Source organism: Ursus arctos, unplaced genomic scaffold (genome assembly GCF_023065955.2).
Source record: "Ursus arctos isolate Adak ecotype North America unplaced genomic scaffold, UrsArc2.0 scaffold_13, whole genome shotgun sequence".
NCBI classification, from domain to species: domain Eukaryota; kingdom Metazoa; phylum Chordata; class Mammalia; order Carnivora; family Ursidae; genus Ursus; species Ursus arctos.
This window is the reverse complement of record NW_026622797.1, coordinates 36,563,934-36,587,131: the sequence shown is the minus strand read 5'-3', so window position 1 is coordinate 36,587,131 and position 23,198 is coordinate 36,563,934. Positions and strand designations below refer to the sequence as shown.

Genomic DNA, 23,198 nt, shown 5'->3' with positions numbered 1-23,198 from the left:
CAGTAGGAACTAGGCTAGTTCACCTGGAAAAAACTCTCAGATGCCATCCCCCCACCACCGTCCTCAGCAGATGTACCCGAATCTGCAAAGGGAAAGGAGGGGACATTTTTTGAAAAAGTATTCAAGTGAGGCTATTAGGTGTTGGCCTTTTCTACCTCCTCTTGGATTAATGGATTAAATGAGTTTTATTTGGGGCCTTCTTAGGTCAAAGACTTTATGGCTCTATGACAATGCTGATCTCGCATCAGTCAAAATCCTTCAGTAGTTCCTGCCTGACCTCCAGGAAACAGCAAATTCCTTACTCTGGCATTCTGTTTCCTGCGCAGTCGTTTAATGCTGTCTTTCCTGTCTCATCTTCCAGCAGTCTTCCAGCAGTGTTTCCCAACCTTTGTCATTTATGGCTCATTTTGAAAATGGTCATCCTTGCCTGCGCTCCGGTGAATGGCCAGAGCTAATCACAGCTGGGCGTGGCTGCTCTCACGGCCCCAGCCCCTTCTGGGTAATCCCAAAGGCGAGGGATCAGTGTCTCACACACCTCTTCCCATACAAGCCACACCTTTGTGCTTTCCTCAGGAGAGTTCTTCTGGTTGTGAGGATCTGTGGGCCCACAAAAACCCTCTCTCCATTTCAGGGTTGTCCGTTCTTATGCTATGTAAAAGCCTTATTCATGAACATCTCTGCGTCTTTGCTTTCCCACGTGTATATTCCTTCTTTATTTGCTTCTATCCAAACCCAGCACATCCTCTGATAAGCAGTGGGCATCCCTAATCTTCCAAGAAGCCTCCTGGACAGTGGGATTCCCAGTGCCTGTTCTCTGGCACAGTTTCTTGACATTGAATTGTACCTTGAATCGCTACTGCATTTCACATGAGCTTACATGTCTCAGGGCCAGACTCCAGGAACTCAACAGTTTTGAGAAGGCACTGGCAGCACAGCTGCCTTTTGGGGCATTGGCAGCGAATGATTCATCACCAGAGTGGCTGGAGCATGAGAGGAGAATGGAAATACCAAGCAGTGGTCAAGAAGGTTCTTCCACAAACCACCTGTGAGGTGCTCCTGGGGACTTCACGCCGTCTGTAGGGGTCACGTGTTTCCAGTCCCTGCTGGGATGGCTCGGGAAAGGTGGGTACTCAGAGGAGATGGATTTTCTCAAAATCCGAAAGCATATCCATATCTTAGGGAGTGTGTATGCAATAAATACACAAAGACTCAATAGGTACTGCTTCAAACGAATTAAAATCCCAGTAGAGAGTCTTTATCAATCAATATTTTTAGGGGCAAGAAACAAAAGCTGTGATTCGCTTAAGCACAAGAAAAGAGTTTGCTGAAAAACTGCGCGGCAGCACACAGCTTGGGAGGGAAGGCGACACATCCAGGCCTGGGGAAGGGCAGAAGCCAGGGTAGTGAGCGTCTCCTCGCCCGGAGCTGCTGGGCTCCCCTGGGCACGGCTACCACTCCAATCGCCTTCGGTACCTGTGTGTCTGCACAAGATCCCAATCCCTAAGACACTGTCTGGTCTAGCCTCAGTCATGTCCCTGGCTGGGTGGGGGCAGGGGCACAACAAAGTCACATAAAAATGGGGAAAGGGCATTTCCCCAAGGAGAAGATGATGAACAGGAAAAAAAAAGTAATAATTGTCTACCACGATGCCCAATAGCTTTTTCTATCTGGTTAACTGACTTTTTGATTCAGCATTAACATTTCATCTCACTTTATTGTTGACAAAACAATTTTCACATATACTATCTACTGTAATCTCATTTTAAAACTCCTGAGTTAGGTTTTGTTTATGGTTTGCTTTTAGAGAAAAGGAAACTGGGTCTAAGAAAGGTGTCACTTATACAGAGCCGAAATCAGGATCCAGTAACAAACTTCAAACTCTCTCCATTATATAACACTGTTACCTTAAAAATAAAAGTTTTTCTTTTTAATATGGCATTTTAGAATCAGTCCTGGATCAATTTGGACTAAGTATATGCAGTATTCTTCCAACATACAAAACTTCTATAATAATATGAACAAAAAATAAGTAGGGGATACTACGAAATCCATCATATGCTAGATTTTACTCAATTAAATTAAATTCAGTAAATGTACTGAAACAAGCAGGATGCATCCCAGATGCTAGGGAATCAAATAAATATGAGATCCAGTCTCTGTACTCCCATAGGTCAAATTAGGTCCTCTAACTAAATAAAGTAGACATCGAAATAAATAAGTACCACAGAGACACTTCAGGAACATTGTATTTCGATTGTCTGTTTACTTCTATTTCCTGGACACCAAGCCTCTTGGGTCAGGGACTGTGCCTTTTTTGTATTCCCAGCACTGATCACAGTGTCTGGGACAGAATAGATTCTCAATAAATATTTATAAAACAAATAAATTAATTCATGAAAAAAGATAAGTGTAATGGAAACCCAGTTGAAAGAAGGATTATCTTTATTTCTGTTTTAAGAAAAGCTATCTTTTGACAAATGGTAGGATGAGTTTTTAAAGAACCCATGAGAACAACTCACCTGCAGGCTGAAGGTGTGCTGTCACCCATGCGTTGCTTGTCCTGCTCATGACTAGAAAGGCCTCAGCACACTCAGAGTGGCACTGGGACCTCTAGACACTACTTTCGCATTGTTGTGTAGAAACAAATAGATACATCTGTTCCAACAGATACTTCGCAAAGTAGCTTTGCTCGCTTAAGACCTACTTCCAATGTCCTCACCACTGCTGCATTTAAAGCTAGTCCCATGGCCAACACTTCTACAGTCTTCATTTTCTCAGACTGCCAGTTGGTACCACATAAATTGTCCACATAGGCACTATATCATCATCTTACTGGTTTATGTATTCATTATTCCACTAAGAACAGAGCCCTCTACTGGGTCCCCTGTGATTCGGGGTCCTACATCCCTCTAACTCAAAGGTAAAAAGGCCTCCATCATTTCTCTCTAAGCTCATTTCCCCCCGGTACGAATACATTGCTCGTTAGACATTCAGCAAAAATATCTGCCATCTGACAAGCTAAATGAAAGCATCTCTTCTCCCAAAAGAAGTGAGTTACAAGGACAACTACTGTCTTTGTTCCAGTGTGGCAGAGATCCCAAATGATAGATCCACTCTAACCCAGTTAGAGTGTCAAAGGGGCCAAACCTAGGGAAGCTCCAGGGTCGCTGAGAGTCACTTAAAATACTCTGACATCTCAGGTCAGGTCACCGGTTGGAAAAGGGGATTCCTGAAATACCTGGATCTGGAAAGCTTGGCAGTCCTGCCTCTGGGATCCAAAAGCATGCCAAAAGTCAGCTGCTGTATTGGACACACTTTGAAGAAACCATGTTTGGTGGCTGGTTTAAACGTTTGTCTTTGATTCAAAGCTCCTATTTGATCCTAGACCAAAATATGTATCCCAAATTGCAAACAAAGCTGTTAAAATATCAGAATGACCATGGAGGGTAGTCTTCAGAAGCAGATCCAAAGGCACATGTACAAGCAAAGCCCTGTGGCCACTTCACAAACCTTCAAAGTACCAACTGCAACTCAAAACAGATGGCAGCCCAGGGTACGAAGGGAGCCTTTCACTTCCTGGAGAGATGCCCGTCTTCTCCCGGTAGCGCTGAGAAGCCCTGCCGCAGGAGAGGCTCATGGGAAAAGGCAGTGGCCTGTGTGAAGCACATTGGTGGCCTGTCTCCTGTCTCGCTGTCCGTGCGGTAATGCTGCAAGTTGTCCCTGCAGCTGGCACGAGCTGGTATTTTATGTTGCCTAAAGAAACTTGGAAACTACTTTATTCACATCATTCAGATGTAGACCTTCTCATGTGGGAGACTGTTTGGGGCCAAGTAAGATCCAGTAATTAAGTAATTATTAATAAAAAATTAATTCTTTAAGTCAATAAAACTTGTGGCCACAAGATTTTAAGCCCCAGATTACCATAAATATGGGAGAATGCAGTGTTTTGTTAATTGGATCTTCTACTTACACAGAGTTGTTGTGTATCCCATACACAGACCACCAAGTTCAAAAAATAGAAGACAATATGTTCACCTACTATGAAAACCATACTGGGCAAAACCATTCTTGGTTCTGAAGTGCCTTAGAATATCATGGGCCTTAGGGTCCCCATTAAACATGTCATTTTTAAGAACTGTGGAAGAATAAACTCACTGCCCACAGACTTACCCTGGGATGTGCTCTGTTAAACAAATTCGTCACATTAACTTAGTTACTTGTGATTTCTTTCTTTCTCATAAAATGAAGCTCAGTGTATGAAAAGAGAAATCCTATTGGTTTGAATGTGGGACTCTAGATGCAGAAACTCAGATTCCCACGTCCAGATATAACCAGCTTTTTTGCTGTACGTATTTTTACATGGCTGAAATGACGCTGCACAGAAAAATTATATTCTTTTTTTATGTAACAGTGTCTCTATCATGAGAATTTTTACATGTCATTGAAATCCCTTATTAACAAGTTATAATTGCTATACAGTATTAGGTCAAATAGATTAGTTGTAATATACAGCTCCTCATGTTTGGGAAATGTAAAAAAAATTGTTTCTATCATTTAGCTATTATAAATATTGCAATAATTTTCACGTGTTAATCTTCGTCTGATCATTTCCTTAAAATGATTCCTTAGAAATGGAGTTATGACCAAAGTGTTTGGTTCTTGGATGTTAACTATTGTGGTGATCATTTCACAATACATATGTATATTAAATCATTATGTTGTACACCTTAAACTGACACAATGGTATATGTAAATTATATCTTAATAAAATTTGAAAATAAAACCGAATATTTGGCTTATGAGATAATCTCTCTACAAGCTTACCAATTTACTCTTTGTATATATGATACGATATAAACAAATACATGATGTATATTTATGTATCAGTAATACATATATAATAACTGCTATACGTGTGTATGTATATAATTTCCCTATAGGTTTACAAATTTATCCTCCATTAGTAGTATTTTTAAGTATCCATTTTACCACTATCAACAGCACTGAAAGTTCACTTTAATTAATTTTTAATTTAAGATTTAGTCTTTCTCTTCACACATCTCTCCTGGTAGGTAGCCTTGTCTAATCTCTCATATGGTTATCTGGCAAGTTCTTCTGAATATAAACATGTATTTAAAAAAAATGTTTTAAACCTACAACATGTTATGAGGTTACATTGTATGCTGCATTAAGACAGAGTTATTCTTACAATTCTCGATGATTGGGAAGACATAGAGGGTGTCACGCAGGTGGAACACAAAAACATCTCTCAGCTACCCCCTGATGTATGTAAAACATGACAAGGAGAGTCTGTTACACTTTAGTATTTTCTGTGGAAGGGATATATTTGGGTTCTCATCATGCTTAGAAAATTTATCAGAAGATCCACATTCCTGTTCAAGTTATTATGCTCAAATGCTATAATACAAAAAAGAGGACATGAAATGCTCAGTAAAAATATGGAAGTCCATGTTTTCTTCTTTATTTGAATAGCTATCTCAAGGAAGAAAAAATCTCTCTCAAACTGAAGAGGACAGAGCTATGTGTCTCACTTCTCAATCTCCAGGTCCCTCAAGTGGGGTAGTGCTGTCTCAAGAAGCAATGGAGGGTGTGGCACCTGGGTGGCTCAGTGGGTTAAGCATCTGACTCTTAATTTTGGCTCAGGTCATGATCTCAGGGTCGTGAGATCGAGTCCCTGTCAGGCTCTGTGCTGGGTGTGGAGCCTGCTGTAGTGATGGTGAACATACCCAATGCCACAGAACATTGTGCTTAAAAATGGCTAAAGTGGTAAATTTTATGTTATATATATTTTATACCTCTCACCATCCCCCTCCAAGAAAACAACAGTGGAGGCTCTTCCGGTTTTCTCTTGACTTGGTTGAGCTTCCTGCTGTTTGTTAGCCAGCCCATATAAATCTATCAGCCTGGGAGCTTCCGGGAGCTTCCGGGACATGCAAATTATCTGAGAACTCGGAAACCCTGCCCCAGCTCTTCTTCCAAGTCAGCAGCAATGTGAGTACAGATCTTCCTCAAGTTACGGTGGGGTTTTGTCCCAATAAATTCATCATAAATGGAAAATATCATGAGTTGAAAATGCATTTAATACACTTAACCTCCCACACATCACAGCTTAGCGTGGCCTACCTTAAACGTGCTCAGAACATGACGCTTATTTTATAAAAAAGCGTTGACTGTCTCACGGAATTCATTGAATACTGTGCTGAAGTGAGCAACAATGGGATGGGTGCGGGATGGTTGTAGGCATATCGGTGTTCACACTCGTGATCGCGGGTCTGACTGGGAGCTGCGGCTGCCACGGCCTCTGCCCAGCATCTCGACAGAGGATCTCACCACACGTATCGCTAGCCTGGGAAAAGATCCAAATTCAAAACCCGAAGTACAGTGTCTCCTGACTGCAAATCGCTTTCGCAGCATCGTGAAGTCAGAAAATCCTACGCGGGACCATCGTAAGTCAGGTCTTTTCAGGCATGAACATAGTATATTTGGAAAAGGAATCCCCAAAGAGTAGCAGCTGCTGTTTCACGACTGCTTGCTGACCGGCAGACACAGTTCAGGCCCTGCCTACGGGCGCGGTCACCACACGCGTACCTCGCGCTCTGCAATGGGCGGGTTTCCGGAAATGCAGGGTGTACATGAAATTAATAAAAGGAATCATTTACACAGAGATGAAGAGGTCAACCGTATTTCAGTTATATAAAGCAAATGGTCCAAAGGAGTCTAAAATACAATAATCCATCTTCTAGATATGCCTTTTAAGCATAAAATCTTGCTTTGTTTGTATTATCAATGCCCGTCCCTACCCCCACCCCATCAAAAGCCCACATCAACTTACTTCTTGGCAGAAACTAAATGAAAACACCAGTAAATGTAAATAAAATGTTATTATAGCTATGAGAATATGTTAAAGAATTAGAGAAACCATTTTAAATACACAAAAAAATTGAAATAGTAAGATATTTTATGTATAAATATATAATATATAATAAATTATATATTTATTATCTAAGAGCGGCTGAAATGCCTGGAGCACTTACTCTGAGCCAGGCACTGTCCCAAGTCCTTACTTGTATTTACCCTTCATTCCTAACACAGTCCTTACCAGGTGTGACACTACGACTGCCTCATTTTACAGATAAGGAAACGAGAGCCAGAGAGTTTGGTAATTTACCCAAGGCTTGCAATTAGCTGCAGTGCTCTAAAGCTGTGCACAGTACTGCTTTTCCAGACCGTATCTAGATCTTACCCTGTACCCAAGATGGCCACAGCCAGAAGGGGGAAAACTGAGGCTGAATTTGGGCTATAGATAAAAGTACCTGCTGGCTTTTGCAAGTCCTGCAAGCACCTCTTTGAAAAACGACCATAGTTCACATCTAAAGAAAATTGGAGAACTAGTTTGTCTTCTCCTGACAGTTTAAGTTTAAGCAGCTAAAGCAGCTAAACTACTGCTATGCCTCCCGATTTTCCTCCTGATTAGAATTGTTTCCTAGAGGCGTCAGTTAGGGCGTGACCAAGGAGTGATGAAGACGCACATATGTGACCAAGCTCAGGCCGGTGTGGCATCTTTCCCTGCATGCTCGAATCCTGCACGTGGTTAATCTCCATCACGACGGACCCCTATTGGGATGATAGTGCGGACAGAATACTATATAATTAGAAACTCATCCTCTTCAGATCCTGCACATTAGAAAGACCAAAGCCTTTTGCAGACCCTATTTCCTCTGTCCTGCAAGCCTTTGTTCTTTGCCCCTACCCACCCTTGATCCCCACCACCAGCCCCACGCTTCCTACCCGGGGTACAGTCCAAGAGAGGAATCAGTGAGGTCTTCAAACTTCTGCTTACTGAATTCAACAAAAGCAAGCCCAGGATTTTGGGTGTAGCAATGGAGGTGGTGAGAATAACTTCCAATTGGACCCATCTGCAAATACTTGGAAGCTCTCAGATCACAGCTGGCTGGGGAGAGGGCTTGGAGCCTTGGTAACTTATCAGTGCTCTACACTACTCAATTAAGCCAATGAGTATCCTCTGGGAAAGCAGCCATACCCCCTCCCCTCCTCTCAGACATAAAGCACATCTCAACAAAGCTCGTGAGTCAAGGGTTGCCATTAGTGACCAACTCATTTATTTATTTCCTGAGTTTCCATCTTTAGGACTACTTCCACATCCATAAAACAAAGAATCTTTATGCTATACTTATTCCCAAGAAAGTGTTCCAGTGTCAATATGGAAATTATGACTACAGCAGTGGACAAAGTGTGGTCAACTACCAAGCATTTAAGTTCTTCCTCCATAAGAAAAGGATTAGAGGCAGAAAGAACACCAGAAACTTCTAGGCCTTTCCTTTACCTCGTGACTAGAAGCAAATCATTGGATTCCCAGAGCTGCAGGTTCTCATCTGGAAAACAGAGATAACACTACTACGTCTTCTTTTTTCATCTGGGTGTGCAACAATCAAATGGAGTAATGTAAATAACAATGTAATTGAAAGGGCTGTGTCAACGATCCATTAAGGACTACATGAGTAATAAGCTATCACCACCTAAGGTGATAAAGAAGATGTTCTGCCTATAAACAAACTAGATAATGACTTTTTTTTTTAAGACTAATGTATTTATTTGAGAGAGAGAGCACACACACAGGTGGGAGGGGTAGAGGGAGACAGAGAATCCCAAGCAGACTCCATACTCAGCATTAGAGCCTAACACAGGATCTCACGACCCTGAGATCATGACCTGAGCCAAAACCAAGAGTCAGATGATTAAGTGACTGCTCTACCCCGGCACCCGTAGACAATGACTTCTTAAGGGTGTTTTTGGATCTCATGTTTTATAGTTTAGCAAATGAAGATATACTTTGCCATTTAATGCAGTAGACCATCACATTCAATGAGTCCACAGTAGCTTAGGCCATCCCATAGTGTTCGTACCCCCCCAAATACATTGCATATTTATTCATATGGAAATTAATCACATGCTACTTAATGGTGTTACGTATTATTATTTACCTCTTTTTAAATTTAATTTTTCACATGCAAATATACGTCTCATACCCTCAACTAGACTGTAAATCCCTTCAGGACTATTTATTGAGTTTGCTCTGTGCATGTTAAATGGGATGGTATGTATCAAAGACATGGTAGTGTCTAGCACATGGTAAGAGCTCAATAAATAGTCATTATTATTTTTTTCAGAGGACCGAACATAGATTTGGGTCCAGAGTATGTACAAAGAATCTTTATGCTATATTTATTTCCAAGAAAGTGTTCCAGTGTCAATATGGAAATTATGACTACAGCAGTGGACAAAGTGTGGTCAACTACCATTTAGGTTCTTTCTACATAGGAAAAGGATTAGTAGGATGATCAATTAAGTCTTTCAAGTAGGAAACTCCACACTATGGGATATTGTTTGAAGACTCCCTTGAGCAATAATCATATAGAACTTCAAAAGAATATTTGAGGCCCCCTACAAAATGACATTTCCAACTGAGCAACAGTATTTAAGAGATAAGAGCAGGCAGTGATGATGACCACAGGCTTCAGAGTCAGACGGACCCTGGTTTGAATATCTACTCCAGCTCTTGCTGGATGTGTGGCCTTGGCCAAATTACATCACTCTATCAACTCCTGATGAGAATACTAATGCCTGCTCCGGTGTTGTGGTAATGAAAGGAATCAATGTAGGCAAAGAACTGACACCGAAACAAATGGTAGTTGTTACTCCTGTTATTAAGAGTCCGATAATTTTGTGTTTTAGGATTGAGTAGTCTACTGTCGGAGAAAGATTAACATGTTCACAAAGAAAGAGAAATGAGAATTTGGTCTGACCATCTCCTAGTCCACCAACCCAATCTTCACACTTTGGGAATTAAGTAGAACAGATAGACCAGATAGCTCATATATGAACACAATTAGTGCCTATATTTTTCTGGAAAAAGTGTTTAAAATTCTAGAAAATGTATGTTTAGTTGTTGAAACGCATGCCTTTCTGGCTTAGACTAAGATTGAATTAGTTACCATCAAGGAAATGCAAATCAAAACCGCCAGGAGATACCACCACGTCCACTGGGGTGACTATAATCAAAAAGACAAACAATGATACATTTTGGTGAGGATGTAGAGAAAATTTTGGAATCCTCATTAGCCACTGGTAGGAATGTAAAATGGAGCAGCCACTTTGGAAAACAGACTAGCAAGTCCTCAAAATTTTAAGAGTTACCATTAGAATGAGCATCAAAGTTACCACATGACTCAGCAGTTCCACTCTTGGGAATATACCCAAAAGAAATGCAAACGTATGACCGCACAAAAACTCCTACACAGATGTTCATAGCAGCAATATTAATAATAGCCAAAAAGTGGAAATAACACAAATGTCCACCAACCGATGAATCGTTAAACAAAACGTGATATATCTACACAATAATTATTCAGCTCGGGAAAAAAATGAAGTATTGGAAAATGCTATATAGCATGGATGAATCTTGGAAATATTACATCAGGTGAAAGAAGTCAGTCACAAAAAGCCACACATTATGTGATTCCATTTATATGAAGTGTTCAGATTGGGCAAATTCATAGAAATATAAAGTAAATTAGTGGTTGCTCAGGGCTGGGGATATTGGGGCGGGGGGGATGGGGAATGATTGCTAATGAGTACAGGGTTCCTTTTGGGAGTGAAAAAAATATGTGAAATTGTGGTGATGGTTGTCCAGTTCTGTGAATATATATACTTAAAACCATTGAATTGTACACTTTAAATAGATGGATTATGTGGTATGGGAATTATATCTCAATAAAGCTGTTAATTTAAAAGATTGGATTAGTGCTATATTAGAAAGACCTCACTAATTTACAGAAAGACTAAAACATTAAACCAACAAAAATATCACTAACAAAACATAAAGATTGTTTGAACAGTTTTTATTTTATTTTAATTAATTAATTAATATATTTATTTTAAAGATTTTATTTATTTGTCAGAGAGAAAGGAAGAGAGCACACACAGGGGGAGTGGCAGGCAGAGGGAGAAGGAGGCCCCGCACTGAGCAGGGCGGGAGCCTGATGCAGGACTCAATCCCAGGACCCCAGAATCATGACCTGAGCCTAAGGCAGATGCTTAACAGACTGAGCCACCCAGGCGTCCCATATTTGTAGAGTTTTCAGAGATATATATACATCACTAAAATATAGCTATAGTTGACAGCTCCCCTTTTTTGACAGGTGAATTTTTAAATGTGCTATAATATACTCAAAAATTAAGTTGGTAACATAAGACTCCTTACAGTGATAAGCTTTAGTAAGCTACCTAGCTATTAGATTTACAATAGACTATAAAACATTTTAAAAGAAAGGTAATTAACTTCAAATTGCATTTTGTTTCTATCTGTTCCATTTCGTTCCAACTGTTTATATCATCAAACTCTTGAAGTATTTGTATTAATAGAATTTTTAGACCTTTCTAATCAACCAATAGAAATGTTATAAAAATTATGGACAGTAAAGGGTTACCAAAATATGTAGTTAAGATATTGAAAAGATAAAGCCTGTGAACCAGTTATAATCTGATACATGATACATTCTAAGACTTATAATCAGATATCCAGTAATCGACACTTTTTTTTTACCATTTTGCCAAAAATAATAGTAACTTTACAGAGTATTCTTTTGGAGGGGGATTCTTATACATGCTTTCATTAACTTATGTATTGGTAATTATATTCAGGCTTTGCAGCACCTATACTTAAAATTTCAACTTGAAAATAGTTTCCTTCTTAAACTACCGCATAACCCATGTCTTCTAAAATTAAATTGTTATATTATAGCTCAAAATAAACTTCATTCAGTAAATGTATCTCATATGTAAATAAAATATACTTATCATTTCTAAAGTGCCAAGTTTTAGACAATACATTTACAAAAGAAATAGATGTTGTATAATAAATAATGCTACTTAAGTCTAACAACAAAAGAAGATGACTTGTGGTCACTTAAAACTTTCAAAAAAGTGTATCTGTAAGTCTTTGTTCAAGAGAAACATTTTGAAATTAAATGTCTTCAAGATCCACATTTATTTCACTCACAGGACCCATGTTTATTTTCTCTCTCTTTTAAATTTATATTTGAAATATACATATGTTTTAAGTATATATTATAAATATAGAGAGAAAATGTCACATGCCTTTTAATTTTAGAATTTGGTTCTTGTTTTATCTTTATAAAAATTTTTGTAATACAACTAGAAGTAGCAGTTGAAACAACATCTAAAAACATTTAAAGTTGGAGGTAGATTTAAAATTAAATTAATGTATGTCAATCAGACCACAATAGCGTGGTTTAAAAAATAAAATTAAAATATTCTTCAGAGCTGGGACCATTACAATAATCAAAGAAAGATTCAATTTTAAGAATTTTGCCGGAATGCAATACTTGTTTGACCCCAAATTATGTGTGTTTCAAATTGCTTCGTATTTCTTCTACCTGGCTGGTGTCACCTAGCCATATTCCAGAAAAGATATTAGAGGAAATATACCATTCAAGCAAATCACATGATTAATGTTAAGAAGTACATGTATTTCATTCTATAACTTCATAAAAAATAGAGGATTCAATTTTCTAAATTTCACCGAGAATGGTGTGAATTGAACACATTGCTTATAATTAATTGTGTTTTATTTTCTCACCTTATTTAAAAGTTCAGTTAGGGCAGGGAAAATTTACATTTTCATGTGAGGAATTTTCCTAACACTTGCTTCTGATTAAGGACCCTGGATCACAGTGAGTCAGCGAACATTGATTCACATGGAGCTTTAGAAAACAGCTTGACTTTTAAAGAAGTGAGACTTTCTCAAATGAATCATAAAGAAAGTCTTTAAAGGTCAACAAAAAGAGAAATTTCAGATTTTCCCCCCACCACAATAATTTGGCACATTTAAAAGTATTTTTGTAGTCAGAATACTATACAAATCTGGAAGTAATTCCGACTTTAAAAGGCAACATTTTCAGAAGCTTGAAGTTTCTAAGTGTCAGTTAAAAGCCTTAATTAATGTTTCATCTTGGTTGGAGCTGTTATCCTTAACACTCATAAGGTAATGATAATGGGAGGTACAAAAATACACACTAGATATAACTTGATTTCATATTACCAAATGGGCATTTCTATAATGCAAATGCAGTGCATATATGCAACATAGTTAAATACTATAACGCTCCGCACGCATTTTCAAAGGCAAAAAACCAACTTTTCAAAAATCTAACTGAACCCGCCTTGTACTCCAATACAAATTGGAGTTCCAGGTTGTTTAAGTAAACTGATTTATAATGGAAATAAGCGGAGTTCAGATGAGTTTCCTGTCACTGTGTAATAAAGCCCACAATTGTATGACAGAGATTCTTAATTTTCTAACAATAAATTTAGGGCCGAGCAATGTCATTGGAGCGAATTCCTGTAACAGATGTAAAGGTCTTGATGACAGTTACTTTCCAGGTCAACGTTCCCACAATCACATCTCTGAAAGATTTTTTACATGAAGTGTTTGAAGAAGGGGCGGACGTGTCAGTGATCTCTGAGGTCCATTCCGGGTCGCCTTTAAGGTGGAGGTGGGGCGAATAGGAGAGAAGAAAAGGTAAAATGTTGATAAGGGAATCTGAACCAAATGTTGTCGCATGCTAGAAATGATTAGATGCCCTTGTCACGGAGCTGTCGCAGAGGTCCAGGGTGAAAGAGGGAAACAAGGGGTCAAGTGTGGGCACATGAGTTAAAAAAAAAATTTGCGCCATATAGTGGAGGGAAGATGAATCTTTAATCTACCCCTAAATCCTCTCTCTTTTTCTTTTTTAAATATCCTTTCGTCTTGTGATGGGAAGAACGGAGGTGGGTCTTGATGCTCTTTACTACACATACTAGGTTAAGCTACACAGTATGTTTGTAATTAAAGTAAAAGCCGTAGCAAGAATATCCTAACCCCTTGCTTAGAGGTTTTTGCAGAGCACAAGCTTGGGGTATAGCTACTGGACTGGCCTTCATCATGCAATGCCTATTTTTAAATGTCTATGTCTTATCACTGTAGTTACTTTTTGGGGGGGAGACATGTCTTACACATTCATTCAGTAACTATGCATTGAGGACCTGCTAGGTGCCAGGCCCTGTTTTAGACAGTGAACAAACAGCAAAATCCTGGCTCTCATGGCGTTTACAAAATAGTAGCCAAAACAGACATTAAACAAAGTTAAATGAGTAAATTGAGTATTATGTTTCATGCGTTTTTAACACATACCTTTTCCACACTTTAACATATATAAATTAGGATGCATTTTTAAATTGATGGTAAATCATATTTTAATTGGTGATTTTTTTTCTTTATGGCAGGCCATAAAATAGTGATAGCCAGAAACCTTCAGTAATAGCATTTAGAATTCTAGAGAATACAGTAGAGTGTTAGAAAGTAATAAATACTTTTACAGAAGAAGAACAGAGGCATAGAAGAATTTTAGCAGTGTTACAGTGTGGTCAGGGAAAGCCTCACTGAGAAGGTGTCATCGGAGGCCAGGCTTAAAAGATGAGCCAACTAGCCATGCAGAGCTTTCCAGGGAGAAGAAACTGCAAATGCAAATGCCCTGAGGCAGGAGGGTGTCTGCTCATGTTCCTGGAAATACAAGACCAATGTAGCTGGAACGGAATGGGGGGTGAGGATGGCAGGAGGAAAGAGAGAAATGAGAGAAGTAACAAAGAAGCCAGACTGTACAGAGCCTTGCAGACCTCTGAGTGAGATGGCAAGTCATTGAAGGGTTTGGAAGCAGACATCATGATATGAGGTCTACGTGAAAGGTCTATGTGAAGGGATGCTGTGCTAAGAATGGATGGACTGAAGGAGAGCAAGGGGAAACAAAGCAAGCAATTCAGAATCTTCTCTATGATGCCAAGGAAAAGGTGATGGTGACTATCACCAGGGTGTTAGCAGTAGAGGTGACAAGAAGTGGTGGGATTCTGAATTGATAAAACCGACAAGATTTGTTAATTTTGGATGTGGGGTTCAAGAAGAGGTGTGTCGGGGCGCCTGGGTGGCATAGCGGTTAAGCGTCTGCCTTCGGCTCAGGGTGTGACCCTGGCATTCTGGGATCGAGCCCCACATCAGGCTCCTCCGCTATGAGCCTGCTTCTTCCTCTCCCACTCCCCCTGCTTGTTTCCCTCTCTCGCTGGCTATCTCTATCTCTGTCGAATAAATAAAATCAAATCTTTAAAAAAAAAAAAAGAGGTGTGTCATGGATGACGCCAAGACTTTTTGGCCCGCGAAACTGTAACTAAGACGGTATCATGAATTATTCTGAATATAAGCCAGAGAGGCCTCATACTAAATCAACAAGTGTCCAGCTGAATAGAGACAAGTGTATTCAAAAGTAAAAAATTCAAATAGTAGCGACTGTAGGAGTTCTGGCACCAGTAGACAAGATTGCTCTTCACCAAAGGAGGGGAAGGACAGAGAAAGGCAAGAAGGAAGGGGAATTAGATTTATTGTACCAAGTGGTTCATGTACATTATCTTATTTAATCCCAATAACCACCACACAGTGTCATTACTCTCCCCATTTCACAAGTAGAGAAATTAGATTTTAGGTTGGTTAAGTAGCTTACTAAGGTCACATAGCAATGGTCCTTGAGAGTTCTCCTCTTGGAACTTGTTGCAATTCTTTAACTGGGCTTCCAAATCAGGTGCCCTTCTCTCTCAGTTTTTGGGTTTTTTTTAAGCATCCAGTTCTGCTCTCTTTCCCACTCCTAGAGAAATTGAGGGAGGTTTCTCCCCTTACAGATCAGTGGAAGAATATTCAGTGAATACCACACAGTGTTGTTCCAAAAAGCATCCTTCAGCCAATATACTTCAGTATCCAGGAGGGTGTTCTATTGCACCCCCAGAGCTCCCTCCTTACCCTGGACACGAGCCTTTGTCCTACACCCAACCCCCTTCCACATCCCCGCACTGCTTTTCCCAAGGATGGGGGTCAGACCTCAAACCCTAGAGATTTTCTCACTGCCGTTGTTCACATCACCATGAGATCCTCACACTGATACAGTACCATGTCCCCTCGGGGACATCACACAAGAGATCGGCCAGCTGTGATGCTTGCCCTTAGATGGCAAGCCTTCCCCAAACAGGTCGACAGGGTCTAGCGTAGCATGAAGAGTGAGGGCTTTGCGATTGGCTAGGATTAGGTTCGGCTCGGAGCTTCTGACACCTTCTGGCCCTATACCTATGGCAAGGTAGCCAGCTTTTTGAACTTCAATTTCTTTATCATTAAAAAGCAGAAAATTATAACTGTGTTACAGCGTTGTGAGAATTAAATGGGAGTGTTTGTAGAGCCCCTAGCATAGGGTTTGATACCAGTAAATGCTTCCTAAATATGCACTATTACTATTTTCCGACTCTTCTCCCAAGTAAAGCAATAATAGGGGATGCCTATCAGGTCCAATGAGCTCCCGGATTGCAGTGGGAGCTCTGCATCCAGAATCCCACATTTATTTTTTGAATACTGATTTTTCTCCTAAAAAGCCAAGGCGACATGTTTTTTCCGATATCTATGGCCACTCAGGCCAGCTGGTGAACTGTAACTGAGTGGGGGCAGAGTCACAAATGAGCAAAGCAGCAGGCAGGGTTGGAAACGCTGGAACAGCTGGAATCGGGAGAAAAGCCCCACGCAGGGACCGGCACCCCACCTCTTCGTGCTCGTCAGCTCTTTGACTCAATGGTTGGGAAAAATTTTGAGAAATGGGCTGGTCCTCTCTGTTGCTCTAAGCAACTATTAGCCGTTAGGTGAGAGTCTGTTTTGCAGTTAAAGACTTCAAAAAAAAAAAAAAGAAATCGATTCCCATCTCTGTCCATGTTATCACGTGGTCGATTCATTGTGCTGCTGTTGTGTCACCTCCTGGGGAACTGGTCCTAAACCACGGACATGCAGAGAAGTGGCCGGTCCTGAGCTCCCTCTCTGCCATGTCTGTGCAAACTGTGGGAGAGGCACTAATTATCACCTCTTTCTGTCAGAGGTCTTAGTTCACAAGATGTCCTCTGGGCACCTCAGTCTCAATTTGTCTAAAACAAACATCCCTCCTACCCCCAGCTTCTCTTGCTCTGGTGCTCACAGCAAGGACTGGAGATACGCCCATACTAAACCGTAAGCCATCACCGCCACAAGTCAGGTTCCAAATCTTGTGGATTCCCGCGATTCTCTCTTTGAACTCTCCCTCCAAACTACTCTCTTGTCATCCTCACTGACTAATCACCTCTCACCTGGCATATGCATCTGCCTAGTTCAAGTCTCCCCATGCCCAGGCTCTCCATGTCCAACCACCTCAATGACCACAGACTTGGTATGAACACAAGAATATAAAATAATTTCATTAATTATTTCAACTGCTCACATGTTGAAATGATAACATTGGGGGATATTTGAGGTTAAATAAAATGTATCATTAAAATTAACTTCATTCGTTCCCTTCCTCCCTTTTTTTATTGTGGCTACTAGAAAATTGTGCATGCTACTTGTATTATAGTTCCTTTTGACAGTGCTATGGTTCCGGTCCTTCTCAATTTATGAACTTTGCAACAGCTATTCTTTCCTTCTCCCTGGAACTCCCTTCATCAAGCCAACTCCTATTCAATCAAGATTTAATTAAAATTCGCTTTCTCTGTAAAGAGTTCTCTACCTTTCCCTTTGAAAGTCCTTTTTGGCACCTTACCCGATTTAAATATTTATTTAGGAATTTATTTCTTTAATGTCTGTCTCCCTTACTAGACTGCAAGTTCACAAAGGAAGAGATCCAACCTTGTCTTGGTTCCTTACTGATCCTATGAATCTTTTTTAATGTCTCGGGGATATAAAAAGTGTTTAACAAATTCCACTTAAATAAACGAATGAATGAGACATTCTGATCCCCCTCCCAGGTAGTGTTGGTGGGGCTGAGCAGTAAACTAATCTTCCTTTCTCCAGCTGGCATAATGGAGACTGAATAAGATAGTACAAAACAAGACCAGTCCACAGTTTAGCTCCCCATTGCTCCCTCTATCAGTGGGTTCAGAGAGAAGCTAAGCCTTTATACCCCCAGTCAGCACCAATGAGATGGTAAGTATCAGAAGGAGTCTTTTCTCACCCCCCATTTCTCTTCTTTGTTGTTGATAGGGCCCAGGGGAGCTGAACTTACACCCTGATTCAGAAACAAAAAGGCCATGCCCCGCTTTCTCCTGGAAGACGTCAGTGGGATGAAGGGAAACTGAAGCACCGCCCCACATGTCTGCAACGAGGCAGTGTGAACAAGGGCTCCACTTGCTGGGATAGTGTCAGCAGGCCCCGCATGAAGCTCAGCACAGGCACTCACCCAACCCTCAAGCTACACCTCAGCAGGAGACTGCCTGCTAAATAGGAGACAGTAAATGGATACAGAGCTTCATAATATAATACTCCAAATTCCATGATACAAAAAAAAAAAAAAAAGAGATCAATCTTGGGTCATACTGAGAACAATGAGAATCACAACTTGAGTGAGAAAAGATAATCAACAGATGCCAACACTAAGATGAATCAGATGTTGGAATTATCTGACAAGAATTCTAAAGAAGCCATCATAAAAATGCTTCAACTTGCAATTATGAATTCTCTTGAAACGAATGAAAAATACAGAAAATATCAGCAAAGGAATAGAAATTACAAAGAATAGAAATAACCGAAATAATAGAAATAAAAAATTCCCTGGATAGGTGTCACAGCAGAGTGGAGATGACACGATAATATCATTGAACTTGAGGACAGATCAAAATGATTTACTTATTCTGAACAATAGGGAGAAAAATGGAGTAGGGAAAAATGAACAGAGTCTCAGGGACCTGTAGAACATTAAGGAAAAAAAAAAAAGCTAATAGTATCATTTAAGTCCCAGAAGGAAAGGAGAGCATAGGCTGGAATGTTTTCAAAGACATCAATGAGTGAAAACTGCCCAAATTTGGAGAAAGACATAAACTTTTATATTCAAGAGGCTGAACCCCAAATAGAATAAACCCAAAGAAATCCACACCAAGATATACCATAATCAAACTTCTGAAAACTTAAAACAAAGGAAAAAAGCCTTGAAATCATCCAGAAAAAAAATGACACATTACAGGGATTCCTCATCTGAAACCACAAAGGACAGAACAATATTTTTCAAGCACTAAAAGAAAAGAACTGTCAACCACGTTTTCTTTATCTGGTGAAAATACCCTTCAGCAACAAAGGGAAAATACAGACATTTTCAGATGAAGAAAATCAGCCTTTAAAAACGGCTAAAGGAAGTTCTCTATACATAAAGAAAATGATAATAGAAGGAGGCTTGGCATTTCAGAAAGTTAAAATAGAACACGAGAATGGGTAAAAATAGGTAATGAGCAAAATGGGCAAGTATAATAGACTATCCTCCTTTTCATGAGTTTCCTATATTATATTTGATGTTTAAAGCAAAATTCATAAAGCCATCTGATATGGTCGTTAATGTATATAAAGGAAATTATATTTACAAAGTAGGTAGTCAAACATAAGTCGATACCAGTAGACTGTGTTAAATTACATAAGCATATTGTAATCAGAGAACAACCACTAAGAAAAGTAGCCGAAGCTAAACACTCCAAAACACTGTAAATAAATCAAGATGGAATGAATGAATAAATGAATAAATAAATGAAAACCGGTTCTCAGGAATATCTAATTTCCAAAAATATTTACTTTTGACAACAAAAAATTATTGCATATAAATTTTAAACCATCACAACTACAAGTGATAATGATCAAAAGATTTTTTGTAAATCACTGAATTAAGTAATTAAAATTTTTCATCTGACAATGTGTAAAATCAGTGTAAAGGAGAGATGAAATTAATCTGTGACAAAAGCAGACCGTGTAGTGTAGTCATTTCATCATTAAGATCATGTCCCGATCCCCCCATTCCATTCATGTTACTTTTGTGTTTAATTTACTGCTTCAAACTTGATCCAAAGCAGCTGTTTCCCTCCAGTCTTATCTTTTTCAGCCTGGTGAATAAAATGGGGTTATTAAAGATGCAACCAGATATAGCCCCATCTGCATGAAGCCACAGGTCGGGAGAAGGTATGCGCAGTGCCAGAAGCTCATAAAGCTGGTGTGAAGACAGGATTATCTTATTCTCTGCAGACAGAAGTCATTAGAACACAGTGGATGGCCTCTGCACGTAGACATCTCCACAGCAAGCAAATGCCAGACCTCTTCCAGTGTCCTTGGCTCTGCTGAACTCTTCAAAGAGAGGTCAGCTGTGCTGCTGCTTGCCCAGTGACCCCTGGTCCAAATGGACAGAGAAAGGGACACTGCCTCTTAGAAGATCAAAGCTCCAGCTTTACCCACTGCTTCTCTTGACTCTCCTGAGGCGGAGGCTGAAGGGGTGGTTAATGAGGGAGGGGGTGGGGGAGAAAAAAAGGAAGGGAATTTTAGCACAATGTAAGTCATGACTAGGTCCACAAAAAACACTTTGCTGAGGGACCACTGGCCAGGTGACTGAACTTAACTAGCCAGCTGCTTCTGCCTCGGCCGCTTTCAGAACAGCAACAGCTAAGAGGGGAGGCGAGGGCGCGCGGGGAATGAAAGAGCAGAAATTAAGTCTGGAGAGTGGTTCTGACAGACAGAACTGCTCTCCTTAGGCCTCTCCTTCCAGCAGAAGCTTCTGCCTCGCTCTTCTCCGCTGTCAAAGCAGAGGTCAAAAGGCGGAGAAGGGGCACCCGGGGCCAATCCACCTTTTCTCAGAGGTGTTTGCTTTCTGGTGCTTTGACATCCTTTAACGACTTCCAAGCTTCAAGGATGGGGATATTGGTCACTCGGGCTCTTTGTTCTGTTATAGGGTAGCCAACATTCCCAGTTTCCCTGGGATGCACCTTCCTCTGCTTCAACACTAGAAGTCCTACTTTCAGAAAATCGGTCATGCAGGGAAAACTGGAACAATTGGTCACCCTAATTGTGAGACAACAAGACTGCACAGTTGACTGTGCTGTTTGTAGAACAGGAAGTATAGTGGCTTGAATGGTGTCCACCCCCACCTCCATCCCCACAGACCCCCCCAAAAGAATGTCCCCACCCTAATCCCCAGAACCTATGAGTGTGACCTTATTTGGGAAAAAGGTCTTTTCAGATGTAATTAAAGATATTGAGATCATCCCGGTTTTAGCGTGGGCCCTCCATCCAAGGACAGCTGTCGTTACGAGAGACAGCACACAGAGACGCACAGGAGAAGGTGATGTGAGAACAGGGGCAGAGATCGGAGTGATGCTAACACTTACGAGAAGCTGAAAGAAGAAAGGAACAGAATCCACCTGAGAGCCTTTGGAGGGAACATAGCCCTGCCAACACCTTGATTTTTGGACTTCTGGTCTCCAGAACTGTGAGAGAATAAATTGCTGTTGTTTTAAGCTGCCCAGTTTATACTATTTGTTATGGCAGCCAAGAAAACTAATATGAGAGCCATGTGGTTGGGGGTCTCCCCTGAGGCTACAATAAAGTAAGATTTTTCTGTGAAGACACTGGGTGGGTAGCAGGGAGAACAGATAAAAGTATGTAGTCAATTAGTCTAAGAAAGAGTTTTAAGATGAATTCTTAGGAATCACCAATGAGTTTAGCAGACTGACCTTTTTCATGAACTGATTATATACCAATTTGCTTTCAGAGAAAAAGCACAGACCTCCCTCAGATAGATAGATAGATAGATAGATCTATCCACATATATATCTGATATCTGTATCTGTGATATAGATATCAGATATCTGATATATATATGATAAATATTTCTGCCCAGTATAGATACAGACTAATTTTTTCAAAATACTCATTAATTAAATCTCCCAAGATAATTTCCCAAATTTAGAAAAAAAAAAATTGTGTCTGAAAAAAAATTCGTGTCTGTTACTAGAGGATCCAGCCTTCTAGTAATGTGGCATGCTTGAAAAGGGAACTGCCTGTGACATTGGATCGCTGGTTCTGGCCTTAGGAGTAAATTCCTGCCAAGTCACTTCGTTTCTCTGGTTCCTGTTTTTATCACTTATAAAATTAGGAGGTTCAACTAAATTATCTCAAAAAGATTTCTGTCTTTTACTATTCAAGAGATATGTGTCAATAACTAGATTTTAAAATGTTAAAAAATACCCTATTTCCACATTAAAAAAATCTCTCTATATTAAGAATCACATATGAACTTCTCTGAGTGAACTTACTTTTATTTCAAGGTAAAATCATCCCCTAGTATTGCTTCCTTTTGTATAGGAATAAATAAATTTCTTTTATGTGTTTTTTTTTTTTTTCAACAGACTGAGGAGGGCCAGAATATTTTATTCAGCAAAACATTATGGGGAAGACATTACAGTTTATTATTACTGAAATTCTATAAAAGCTAAAAATGAGAAGGCAGAAAGCAAATGCAAAAAGTATGAAAGCTACAATAAAAGAGATGCATTGTAGCATCTTAGCTCATTAAAAGTGATCTGAAATCACTACAGAGTACATTTCCAAATAATGTAGGAAAGTAGGAAAAGTAGGAGGAACAACAAGTAGGAAAAACATCTATTAACATCCCCAGAGACACTGAAAAGTAGGGGCCCTCTACTTTTCTGGCATATTTTAGTTGTCTTGACCACATTGGGAGATGCATGGATGGGTGTTTCCAGAAAAGTATTTTTTAACAAGTGTATCTCTAACCTGGAAGGGGAATTAGGGACTCTAAATAGATGCCTCTATCCAGAAATTCCTAACCTCCACACTATTCTCTGCTGTGCAGGTATGCCCTGTGCACTGTAGTATGTCTGGCATCATCCCTGTTCTCTAACCACTCAATGCCAGTAGTGACCCCCCGCTGTGGCAATGAAAAGTGTCCCTGGATGTTACCAAATGTTTCCTGGGGGACAAAACTGCCCTGGGATAGAGAACTACTGCACTAATCTTTTCTTATTAGCACACTGGAAGAGGAAAAAAAATAGTTTATCAGTTTACTGTCACATTGATAGGTACCAAGCTCCTTCTCTGAAGTGGGTAGCCTACTGCAGAACCAGGGTAAATGGGAAGTGAATATCAGGACAAAACCCCCAGCTGCTTCTCCAGTTCCACCGGCTGTACCCCGAACCTGTGCGCTACCTTCCCTTCCCTCCATGCGGCCCTA

The 23,198-nt window shown here is 40.0% G+C and overlaps 1 long non-coding RNA gene across 3 annotated transcripts in view; it reads right to left on the bottom strand.

The window, feature by feature from the left end:
* LOC113259414 (uncharacterized) overlaps nt 1-23,198 on the bottom strand; it is a 210,091-nt gene that overhangs the window by 31,684 nt on the left and 155,209 nt on the right. The window contains exon 7 of one of the 3 annotated variants that reach the window (XR_006410145.3): nt 12,677-13,603. The exons of 1 other annotated variant lie outside the window; for it this stretch is intronic. This is a non-coding gene — a long non-coding RNA (uncharacterized LOC113259414). Of the gene's footprint in view, nt 1-12,676; nt 13,604-19,874; nt 20,437-23,198 lie in introns of those variants that run through there. One more of the 3 variants, XR_008958967.1, reaches the window with a different exon arrangement.